General features: G+C 41.9%; 1 long non-coding RNA gene across 1 annotated transcript in view; it reads right to left on the reverse strand.

The window, feature by feature from the left end:
- The window catches only part of LOC137641576 (uncharacterized), a 66213-nt gene extending 59074 nt beyond the window's left edge, over positions 1 to 7139 (reverse strand). Inside the window, exon 1 of the long non-coding RNA XR_011044547.1 lies at positions 7060 to 7139. This is a non-coding gene — a long non-coding RNA (uncharacterized lncRNA). The remainder of the gene's footprint in view (positions 1 to 7059) is intronic.
- Between the last annotated feature and the right edge of the window lie 6195 nt (positions 7140 to 13334).

Here is a 13334-nt window from a genome sequence, read left to right on the forward strand (position 1 = left end):
AATATAACTTCAGGCTTCCTGACCAATGCCATCTGGCTCTTCAGACAAACAAGGATGAGAGACCAAGGGAGGTCCGGGCAGCACTCAAAGCAGAAGACCCTTGCCGGCCGGCAAGGGACTGAGTCAACCCCACATCCTAACCTATGCTAGGTACAGATGTAGAATGACGGACATGACTGTAATGGCTAGGCCATCACTAAGGAAAGAGGGGGAAAGGGAGAAGAGGGTCCTGCCAACCTTGCTCTAGTAATGAATCACTTGCAGCCAAGAAAACTCATCTTAGCCTAGGGGAGATCCGAGGAGGGAGGCCAGCAATACTTGCCAACTCCCTCGGAACCAAAGCAAGGAAGGCGTTGCTATTCACAGAAAAGAGGATCTCATCCTCCACACCGAGAACAACAACACTGGACTAGTCTGCTAGATCACAAAAAGAAGGAATCATCTCGTACAGAAACCTTCGAAAGTAAACTAAGGAGGCTAAGCCTCCTATGACTGCTGTCAGCCTAGCAAGGGAATCTCAACCACAAGCTAGACAGAAACAGACTCAGACTAAGAACTCTGATGTCCTGCCCCCTTCCTAAAGCCAGACTTACTGGAAACAGGAAAGAACAGAAACACCCTAATATAGTTGTATCTAAAGTCAATTCAGATAAACCATTAGGGTTAAGCCCAAGGCTTAAACAGAGGGAAAGGGATTGCACACCTTCTCCGAAGAGAAGAGAGCAACCGGGGAGTGTGAGAAAGTATACTATGGCCCCATAGACAACTAGCCTAGGCGCAAAGAGAATCAATTACCTAAATCACCGAAACTCACTTGTATATCATCTGGGAAGAAAATCAACATACAGTAATCTTAAATGTATAAAACTGCCTAAAGCTTCAATAACATTTTAAAACACTCGGAAATCTTAATATCAAGCAGGAAAGTACTAGGGCCAAACGACTAGACTACAAGGTCTAGCGTAGGCCAGAATCGGCAAATCCTTCGCCAAAACGGAAATACAGTGAACCCTCGTTTATCGCGGTAGATAGGTTCCAGACCCGGCCGCGATAGGTGAAAATCCGCGAAGTAGTGACACCATATTTACCTATTTATTCAACATGTATATTCAGACTTTTAAAACCTTCCCTTGTACGTAGTACTGTTAACAAACTACCCTTTAACGTACAGAACACAATGCATGTACTACAGTATCCTAAACTAAAACAGGCACAAATATTAAAGGCAATTTTATATCCTGCATTTCCTAAACATGCTAAAAAGCACGATACAAAATGGCAACCAATGTTTTGTTTACGTTTATCTCTGATCATAATGAAGAAACAAACTGGAGGTAGAGCTTTGCTTATTATGCTTGAGGGTACACTTGGGCGCACTTTTCTATCTAGTTTCTCTTCCTCTTGTTCTGTTGGAGTTTTTGTAGTTTAGGTAGGAAATATTTATTTTGATATTGTTACTGTTCCTAAAATGTTCTATTTTTCCTTATTTCCTTTCCTCACTGGGCTATTTTCCCTGTTGGGGCCCCTGGGCTTATAGCATCCTGCTTTTCCAACTAGGGTTTTAGCTTAGCATTTAATAATAATAATAATAATAATAATTACCCAGACATATTTCCCATACTTTTCCCTTAGAACTACATCACATCTTCCTACTTTAGATATATATATATATATATATATATATATATATATATATATATATATATATATATATATATATATATATATATATATATATACACACATACATACCTACATATATACATACATACATATATACATAAATACATGCATATATATATATATATATATATATATATATATATATATATATATATATATATATATATATATATATTACTGTATACATATGGGTTATGGAAAAAATCCGCGAAGTGGTGAATCCGCGATGGTCGAACCGCGAAGTAGCGAGGGTTCACTGTACTAAAAGCATCATATAAAGGAATCCTATGTAATGCTGAATAGCTAAAATTACTAAAGCGAAACAGCCGGGAACGTCGCTCTGGCTAACTAAATAACAAATACATAGCGAGCGACAGCGTCCAGGACGCCTCCGGTAGACAACAGCTCTTGTAACAACGATATCACTATCGAATCACTCTTAAAATTACCAAGAGCTTACATTTATACATAAAAGAAATAATACTCAACTTATCAGAAGCAGAAGTAGTTGGAGATAACACAGGGAAAAACACCGAGTTGTTGAGCTACGCAAAAAGGAGTACAGATGGCGCCGTGAGCGGCGCAATGCACGCTTACGAAACGGGAGGGGAGAGATACCTTGCGAGCGGCTCTCCTTTCTTTCTCGTTTTCTTTTTCTTGCCAATTGACCCCTTCGAAGTGTTAACTCTGTTCGGGGTGCAGATTGCTACGTGGCGTGTCAAGAATACGTCCTCTGATATTTCGCGATATCCCTGGTTCTTTTATTAGGGATATTAGCTCCAGGAGTTAGAATTCTGGGTACCTTAAAGTAAATTCTCTGGGAATATCGCCGTAGTTATATATACCCAAGGAAGCTACCCTTTAGGAACTTCCAACAGGACGACATGGCTTGAGGCCCCCCCCCAAAAAAAAAACTGTACGTCACAAAACTATAAGATTCTCTAAAATTTTAATTTTCATTTTCTATGTTTATTTGTTGTAATCACATCAATCATCGTTTATTCGTTAAGAGAAAATGCATTTGAGTTTTGTAAGGAACAGCTGCTTAACTAATGAATATCTGAATGAAAAAGGTAAAAATTAAGTTTCAGAATATCCCATCAAGAGAACCAAAATTGGCTGCAGCCTTCGTTCAGTCATGATTTTGCAATAAATCTCATTTCACTATTTACTTTCCTCGCTGGCTTATTTTCCTTGTTGGAGCCCTTGGGCTTATATCATCTTGCTTTTCCAACTAGGATTGTTGCTTAGCTGGTAATAATAATAATCATGATAATAATAATAATAATAATTATAATAATAATAATTTCTAAATATACGCTTTTTTACAACGCATACTGCAAACATGTTTAAGAGCCACCATAATGAAAAAAAAAAGACAAAATATTGTTTTGCAGTATTTATCGTATACAATTCTCTTACTTGCTGACATTATAAAAAAAATCTTCACGTAGATAAACTTCTAATAGTTGTAATTTAATTATTTTTCGAGGGCAGGGGACTGGTGTATTCTTTTATTATCAGTATAAAAGCAACCCTCTTGATTTGCTCAGATTACAATATAATCTTTTCATTTTATATTCGTTTTTTTTTTTCTCGGATAAAGTCAGGTATTCCTTTTTCTTTAGCCTACATGCGTTTAAAAGTGAGATTCATACTGTAGTGGGTCCTCTTTAAATTTGCTATCCTCTTGATATCTTTTACACCCTGTTGTTCTAATGATCACCAGACAGGGGTTCGAGTCCCACTCAAACTCGTTAGTTCCTTTGGTCGGTATAACCTCGCCAACCTTGTGAGCTAAGGAGTTGTGATTTGGGGAGCCTATATGTCTACCTGCTGAGTCATCAACAGCCTCTCCCTGGCCCTCTCTGGTCCTAGCTTGGGAGAAGGGGGGGCTTGGGCGCTGATTATATGTACATGTATATATGGTAAGTCTCTAGGACAGGGTTCTGCTTGCTAGGGCAATGTCACTGCACCTTGCCTCTGCCTTTCATGAGCGAAAAAAAAATAGGTTATTCATAGCCGTCCGCAAGTACTTAAAGGAGGGGGGTAGTTGCGTTGGGCTTTGTAAGTGCTTCAATAATGTGGATTTGACAAACAAATTACGCAGTGATACGCAAAATACCAAAAATTAATACGGCAACCTGATCTTATGAGTTCTGGAGTGTGTTGGGTTCCCCTATGCTACGTGATAGGACCAAGAAGGTAGTTCATGAAGTAGAGTAGATACTGTTCATAACACAAACCTTAGCAGTGCCTCTGTAATTTTTGAGGACGTTAGGGGGTTCCCTTGAACCCTAAAATTGGTGAAAGGGGACGGTTGCTAATTAATTTAAAATTACCATGCAAATATTCACTGCATTTTCTAATCGTTTTCGTTATTAGACAGCAACAATAATGGGACCTTTAAATTGCCAGTTTCCTCACCTATAAATATTTTGTTCCCAAAAGCCTATTTCCCTTTTTCAAAAATAAACTGAAATTTCAGCAGTGTAATTCGAGACAGCCTAAATCGTACTTGCCATAAAATCAATTTCTGCACAAGATTTTTCTAATTAGATTGGGCCAAGAATGTTAACCGTATAACCCGGCCCCCATTTGCTTGGACTGATTAGAGTCGTAAGTAATTCCCCCAGTTTAACAGTGATGATGAAGTCTTATACTATAGATCTTGCACAAAGTATTAAGGCAGTATTGAAGCGTTTAACAATTATGAGAATCACTTACAGTTTTGATTCACGGAAATTATATTGCCTGCGATAACTTCCGTATGAAACTATTTTGATTTAATAGAAAACGAACTCGAGAAAAACGAAATAAACTATTACATTAATGTTATACAGACGACGATGTTTATATCACTAAATAAGGCTTCATACTTTAAAAATCAAAACCTGATTTTACCCAACTCAATGGCGAGTGATCCCTCGTGACAAGCAAATTTGCAGAATATAACTTCAGCCATACTGGTCGAAAAACAAACATGGGTTAGCTTCCACTTTGGCTAAGTATAACGTCACAGCTAATGAGGTAGTTATGCATGTTAAGTGAAGGAAAAAAACTGAGCTAAGAAAATTTAATAGAAAGTGAATAATAACAGCTTTTTCCAGAAACATTTGTTGGTAAGATTAGTTTCAACCAAACTTTGATATCCGACATGGAAATTGATTTTCTAGCTTAGTGTGTTTTCAACAAATCTGACCTTTATTTCAACTGCAAATAAGCCGTTTCTACCGTTATGGACTCCACCTCCCTTCCTAACAGACAAAGATGGGAACCTAGGATTTCGGGTGTGCGAAAACAGGACAAAGCGCGATTAACTTTCGAGATTTGTAAAAGGCCACAGAACCTAATAAACCAACATAACATAATTTAGTAGTTCCCAGGTTACAGACTTAGCCAGGGGCAAGGCCCAGATATCCCTTCCCTTTCTCAGGTCATAATCCTTCTCAGGTCATAGACCTAGCCGGACAACAAGGCTCCCGGCCCCACCTTCCGAAGTCAATGAATTAGCCGGGAGGCAAGGCACACCTCCCTTCCTAAGAGTAAATCACAAAAATCCTTACCAAAATAGCACTTGGGACACAACACTTAGATAGCACTGAATGTTAACGCAGGAACCTATTTACCACTTCTGGAGTTCCATGATAATGTCCAGTAAATCTGCCTATAACGTCAAACTATGAAGAGAATCGCAGGCACGTCTGCAAAAACCAATCCATGACGGTCGACTATTACTAACTGACAAGGAAACGGTTATTCGGTTAACAGCCGAGTGAACCGAGCCGAGAGCCGACTCTGAATCGAGCCAACAAGGACTGTTTGCAGGAAGTATGAATTCCAAAAATCGCAGTTAATTAGATTATCTTGAAACAAAACCACACAGCTTTCAGCATTTTTACTGTGCATATACATAATAACCAATAATAAAGGACGGTCAGACATTTTTACCCACAATGCATTACAAAAAAAAAGAAAAAAAAAATCAGGAGAAAAACTAACAAGGCAGCGCAAGTACATCCATGGGATAACAGTAAGAACAATATTCGTCGGCAAATATTTCCCAAGACTTGAGTAACCTTTTCGTATTAATCATCTAACATATATGACAAGTTGATGAATAAAAATAAATAGATATATGAATTTGGTTGAAACTAATAATGCCGATTTTTTTACAAACATGCATAGAAAAATCAATTGTGGTTTTTCTTTAACGAACATTTCCTACTTTAAGTGTTAAACGCATTTTGCATAGACGTGCCATGGTTGTTTTACGTTGTGTCTAGGGGTCTAGGGGTCTGAACTTGTGTAAGTACCTGTATTGACGAGACCTACTTCATCGAAATATAAAATATCGGAGGATTCAAACAATGGTTCCAATACACATCCGCATATTTCAAAGGATTAGATCCTTTAGATGTTTGCCTTGAACAAGTTAATGGTAATAGTTGGTGGGCGTGGCTGAAAATTCGATCTGTCAAAGTAGGCTGTATACACTTAGGAAAGATATTTGAACCAATTAATCTATCTAATAAAAATACAGAGCTGTAAGTCTACGAATATTGAACTTAATGGGGCAAACGATAAGACCATAGGAATATATCTATAAAAATAATTGTGTAGCCTATAATCGTAAGGGATTGTCTGTACTTAAAAAAATAATATTTGATAGGGTGTAAAACGCTAGATTAATTTATTTCGAATTTTCATATGTACAGTATATACCCTGAGCATGTTAAGCTGTTCACTAATATATTCATACCAACGTATGAATTATTGTGTGTGTATTCATACGCTAGGAATCAATACGTATCTTACATACCACCTAAAATTCTTCGATCATTAAACCTAAGCAAAACAAAAATTATGCACAATTTCTTTTTTTTTACGATACACCAAACTGTAAAATATCTATCATTTTTCCTTCAATTTCAATAGGAACTATACAATTAAAACTCAATACCGCAATTGTTTCTTATGAAGTATTGGCCAGTCCTTGAGGTAATACGGCCTTCGAAGTTCCTTGCCAGCGTAATCGTAAATAGAAAATTTAGCCCTGTGAGTATACACTGGCCATGGTAATTACTCAAGATCTTCCTTTAGTGGAAAAAAAGTCGATTAAAAACGATGGTAGTGTTCAACTTGTAATTAAAACCACACTAATGACACTTAGGCTTGGAACATCTCGCGTAATCTCGAATTAAGTACGTAGATTCGGAACTTACCACGCGCTAAAACATATATTAGTAAATGCCAATCTAAACTTTCTTGAATAATTAATACCTTTGTAAGCACAGATATATGTTATTCGAATCTCTGGCGTTTAACTGATCAAGCACCCGCGGGAAAATAAGGAAAATAAACCAGAGGTCTTACCTACTCCCTCAATTTTCCTCAGCACAGTTAGTTAAGAAATACGATCCTCTTGGGTGATAGCAATGCAATGGCTGCTCCTGGACTGAACCTTCTGCTTCTTCTTACGGCTGTCAAAAATATCCCTAGACAAGCACTAAAATATCCCTAGACAAGCACTAAAATATCCCTAGACAAGCACTAAAATATCCCTAGACAAGCACTAAAATATCCCTAGACAAGCAGTATAATATCCCTAGGTCAGAGGTATTTTCAACGTGCACTGTATTCTTCAATACAATGTATATACTGTTGCATCTTCTATGATCATAATAAAATGTATATTCACTGAATTTATAAAAGCAAAAGCAATAAGATTTAGATTTTTAAACAAAATTACGAGCCTACCTTAGTTATTTCACTATGCTCTGAAAATCATATAATCATAATCATATTGAGAGATATGGACAAGCAAAACTTAACAAAACGTACAATTAATTTTTTGGGAGTAAATTTTTATATTGCTAATCTTAGGCACTACGATCTCTAATACAGGATCTTTAGAATTTGACTTGAATGAAAGATTGAAAAATGCAATGAAGACAAAATGGCTAGGTTTAGTAAAATTTGGAAATCAAATCGCCTGAAATTACATGTAAAATCAGACTAAATATCAGTTTAGTGAGATCGGTGTTACTGTACTGACACGAGTCATGGCATAACAATGAAACAATATCCAACAGATTTTGTGGATTTGTGGGGAAAAAACCCTCAGAAGAATATTGGAAGTGAAACGGCAGGACAAGATTAGAAAGGAGAGACTACTCGAGTGTCATATGTGGATGAGGTCATGGTGAGGGGTAGATGGAGATGATTTTGGCATGCTCTTTGCACTCCCCAAGACAGATTAGTTCAATGAACTTTCAACTGGGCTCTACAAAGCACTAGAAGAGCTGGGAAACCCAGGAATACATGACTGAGGACTATAAAACGTGAAGTAAGAGACGATGAATGGAGAATTATTGATTTAAAAGCTCAAGATGGGGACGCCTGGTGAAATCTAACCAAGGCTCTTTGCGCTAATAGGTGTGGGAGGAGAGGATGATGAATCTAAGGCTATACAATGAAGCTAAATATATCATTAAATATTTACCTAAGAAGATAATTATTGTCGAAATATGAGGACCATTGGTGATTCTTATATGGTGAAATTAAATTTCACCAATATAGTTCGTAGATAGATAGAAATTAATCACCCATCCCAATTTTGTGACCAACAGCTAAAATTTCCCTATTTAGGAAAAAAACTCCCTAAAATTGGTCGACAAAGTCTCAAGATTTGCTCCAGCCAATCAGGGACCTCCACCATAGTTTCCGTTTCAATGGTTCTCTTTAATAGTGAAAAAAAAATATTTACGATATATTCAGCTAATTCTAATACAGACTATTTTGAATATTGTAGCATATCAAAAGATATTTTTTACAAGCGATTTTAGTATGTAATTTATATATAAGATCGAAGCGTATAAGCTGGCTGTCTTAAACTGCCCAAAGTTTCTTCATGAACGCAATCACAGTTTCTCGAGGATATTTAGAAAAAAGAAAACGATACATACCTTTCTAAACAAAAAAGAAAACTTCAACTGCGGGAAATTATACTTTTTAAAAGCCATTCGCCATTCATAATTTATTTTAAAATATATCTCTACTTACAAATATGTTAGAAGACTTTAAGTATTAATGGCAATAGAAATATTGTATTCCTTAATTTATATAGATACAAGCACAATATTTCGGTATTATTTTACTGTATTACAGGGCAATGTAACCTAGGGAAAAAACTACTTTATTTAATGGAAAAAATTACGCTCTATTCGAAAATGACACTGGTTCCCGTCGCAAATGAATAGTTTCAGTAATATATATATATATATATATATATATATATATATATATATATATATATATATATATATATATATATATATATATATATATATATATATATATATATATATATATATATATATATATATATATGTAAGGACAGTGAGACAAGCGTCACCAAGATCAACTTATACTTTATTCATGTTGTTGTTGGGGTATTAAAGCCAACACTTGTTGTTCAAATGTGCATGGGAGTATATTACAAGGTGCGGATGGAAAGGTAGGATGGCGCTGGCGCCAAATCAGATTGAATTGCCCGCCAAAATATATGTGTTTTCTTACACTTACAAATATACGAATTATGAGTTAACAGAAACATGTAATGAAATGATACATATGTCAAAATGTAGCTCGGTGTGGCGAAAGGAGAATTCAAATAAATAAACAGTTTGTTGATTTTCTGGACGACGAAGGGAGCGGTGTCCTTACAAGTACTCCCCCCCACCCCCCTAAGACATCGGGTGGCGTAGAGGGCTGATGATCAATCTTCGTATCTTTTCGGGCGTCGGAGGGTTCCTCTTGTTTTTGAACGGAGGGGCGCGCCGGCGGTCGGCGTAAGGATCTCTTCCTCTTGTCGTCGTTTGATGATTTTTCTTTCGTTGGGCGCCTTGTTTTGAGGTGGAACTCTGGATCTGCCAGGTCCGGCAGAGGCGGTGTCGCTTCCTTCGAGAAACGCTGGTTTCACGCGGTCTATTGAGACCCAGTCCTCTTGGCCATGGACGTCGAGAAGGAAGGCTTTCGTTGCCTTCTTAATTACCCGGTAGGGGCCTCGATAAGGTCTAGTTAGTGGTTGTCGATGAGCGTCGACACGGACGAAAACGTACCCGCAGTCATCCAGGTTTTTTGGCTTGAAGTGCTTGGTTCTGTGCTGGTAAGTTTTGAGACATGGCCTAAATTTCCTGGCGATGTCCCTTAGGTGATCCAGCTGCGTGTCGTCGGTTGATGAGGGAAAGAATTCGCCAGGAACTGCGAGCGCCTCCCCGTAAACCTTTTCAGCGGGCGAAGGTTCGCCGTCTGCGCTAGGGGCGGTGCGAAGGCCGAGGAGTACTCAAGGAAGTCGTAATTTCCAGTTCCCGTCGGTGCAGCTCGCCATCAGGGACGCCTTGAGGGTGCGATGAGTTCGTTCGACCATGCCGTTTGCCGTGGGGTTGTGTGCCGTGGTGCTGTGGAGAGTCATTCCCATCAGGTTTGCCAAAGCGAGCCATATTTCTGACAGGAAAGCGGGGCCTCTGTCTGTCGTGATGTCGTCAGGAACGCTAAATCTGCTCACCCAGCTTGACAAAAGGGCTTCAGCGCATGTTTGAGTCGTAGCTTCGGTCATCGGTGATGCCTCCAACCACCTAGTGGAGCGATCGATGATTGTCAGCAGGTAGCGAGCAGATCCGGAAGGCGGCAATGGTCCCACGACGTTGATGTGTATGTGACCGAAACATCTTTTTGGTTAGGGAAAATCACCTACCCCCGATTCGATGTGACGGCTGATTTTGCTTGATTGGCAGCTGTGGCATGTCTTCGCCCATTCCCGGGCGTCCTTTTTGATCCCTGGCCAGACAAACTTTTCAGACAGAAGGCGAGCGGTGGTGCGTCCTGAGGGGTGTGAAAGTCCATGGATGATGTCAAATATTTTTCTTCTGAAGGAAGCTGGAATCCAGGGACGTGGGCGGCCGATGCTGGTGTCGCAGAGGATAGTTACTCCTGCTGGCCCGAGGGGGACCGCAGTTATCTTGAGTGCGGATGGCCCCGTCAGGTGATCCTGTGCCTCTTGGTCGGTGCGCTGCTCAGATGCGAGGTTGGCGTAATCGATTCCCAGGTGGATTGCATCGATTTCAATCCTTGAATGGGCGTCCGCGACTGGGTTTTTCTTTCCGGGAACGTAGTTTATGGTGCACCCGAATTCGGCGATTGTTGCGAGATGACATTGTTGTCGGGAGGACCATGCGTCTGTCGATTTTGTGAAGGCGTGTACGAGGGGTTGATGGTCTGTTGCGATTGTGAAGGGTGTGCCCTCCAGGATGTGCCTGAAGTGGCGGACGGTGAGGTAGACGGTGAGGAGTTCCCTATCGAAGGTGCTGTATCTTGTTTCGGCGGGTTTCAATTTCTTGCTGAAGAATGCCAGCGGTCGAGGAGAACCATCGACGAGCTGTTCCAGCACAGCCCCACAGGCGATGTTGCTGGCGTTGGTCGTCAGTCGCAGGGGCTCGTTATCGTCGAAATAAGCCAGGGTGGTGGCTTTTGCGAGGGCGTCCTTCATCCAGGCGAATGGGTGTTGTTGGGGGGGAACCCCACTCAAGTTTCTTTGCTTTCCCCTTCAGGACGTTGTCAAGGGGTGTCAGGGTCTGTGCAACATTGGGGATGAAGCCCCTGTAGTAATTGACCATCCCCAGGAACTCCTGAAGTTGGCGGGTGGTCGTAGGTATCGGGAACTTTCTGATGGCGTCCACCTTGGTTGTCATGGGTTTTACCCCGCACGAGGATACGCGATGACCGAGAAAGTCCACTCCTTCCGTGCCGAACGTGCATTTGTTGAAACGTACGACCAGGCCATTCTCCTGTAGGCGTTTGAGGACGGCGCGGACGTGCCTCCGGTGTTCCTCCTTGGTTTTTTAATATATCAGGATGTCGTCGACGTAGCAGACGCAGAATGGTAGGTCACCCAGAATGCTATCCATTAGTCGTTGGAAGGTCACCCCCGCGTTGCGTAGACTGAAGGTTGAATATGCGAAGGTATAGGATCCGAACGGTGTCACAATGGCAGTTTTTGGAATGTCTTCCGGAAATACGGGGACCTGGAAGTAAGACTTGAGAAGGTCCATCTTGGTGAAATATTTTGCGCCATGCAACGCGTTCGTTAGGTCTTGCATGTTGGGCAGGGGGTAGTGGTCGGGCGTTGTGATGAGGGTGAGGCGCCTGTAGTCGCCGCAAGGTCTCCAGGACCCGTCAGGCTTCTTTACCATGTGTAGGGGAGATGCCCAGGGGCTCGATGCTTTCTTACAGATACCCATGCGTTCCATGTCCTCAAAGGCGCGTCTGGCGTCCTTCAGCTTCTGGGGCGGGAGGCGGCGGAATTTGGCATGAGTAGGAGGTCCCGTCTTCGTGATGTGGTGGTAGATCCCGTGCTTGGAGGGGGATCCCGGTGAGTGTCGGAGCTCGGGCTTGAAAACGTCAGGAAATTCTTGCAGGAAGTCGGCGTAGGGGTGCCTCATTACGGAGGATACGGACATTGTGGCAGGGCCGTCTCTTAGGGCGCGGGACTGGCAGGTTCCTGTGTCGATGAGGCGTTTGTTAGCAACGTCGACGAGTAGTCCGTGGTGGGCGAGGAAATCCACACCGAGGAGGGGGCGATTGACGTCAGCGATGGCGAAGGGCCAGGAATATGAACGGCCCATGATAGATATCTTGACGGTCCTGGTCCCATAACACCGTATGGGAGATCCGTTGGCGGCGACGAGTGAGGGGGCATCTTTGTTGGGACCACGGTCTAGGTCGGCTTGAGACGGTGGGAACGTTAACTGCATTGCGCCGGTGTCTACCATGAGTCTATGGTTGGAGACGGTGTCGAGGATATAGAAACCATTCTTGTTTTGGTTTCCTGCGGCTGTGATGGTGGTAGGTGGATTCTTCTGGCGTCATCTTCTAGGGAAATTGCATGGTGCCCTACATTTCTTGGCGTCGCTGCCGAACTGTTGGTGGTAGAAGAACCATGCTGGGTTAGTCCTAGGGTTCGGTCGTGTCGGTTGCGGCGGTTTCCTTCTTGCTAGAGCGTTGATCTCGTCGTCGTCAGGGGCCGTTGCTAAGGACTCTATGGAAGAGCAGCTGAAGGAGGAGAACGAAGACGATACTGATGATGCTCCGAGGCGAGATGCTTTGGAGGCCTCGTGGAGCTTCTGAGCCTTCGACTGGAGCTCGTTCATCGGAAGCGTGTCGGCGTCCAGCAATTAGGCCCTTATGTCCTGTGGTAGGCGTCGAAGGAAGATCTCGCGCCGTCGGCCATTGCTGTCTGTTTCGGGGAGCATTAGCAGGCCGGTTAACTCGTCCCATGCCTCGACAGGAGAGGTGTCACCTATGGGTTTGCCGGCAAGGTCCAGGACTTTCTGTGCCCTTGCTGAAACAGAGAGAGAGTAGATACCGATGAGTTTCGTTCTCAGGTCGTCGTAGGAAACTTGGCCAGCCTGGGCGTCGAGCCATGGGGAAATCTTGTCGAATACCTCTTCTGGGATGGAGGTGAGAACGATGTCGGCCTTGGCGCAGGAGTCGCTGAGCCTAGCGACTCGGAAGAGTAGGTCCGCTCTCAGGAACCAAGAAGCGGTGTTGTGTTGAGAAAACGGCGGCAGTTTGACTTTGGGCGTGGAGGC

The sequence above is a fragment of the Palaemon carinicauda genome, chromosome 5 (assembly GCF_036898095.1).
Source record: "Palaemon carinicauda isolate YSFRI2023 chromosome 5, ASM3689809v2, whole genome shotgun sequence".
Taxonomy (NCBI): domain Eukaryota; kingdom Metazoa; phylum Arthropoda; class Malacostraca; order Decapoda; family Palaemonidae; genus Palaemon; species Palaemon carinicauda.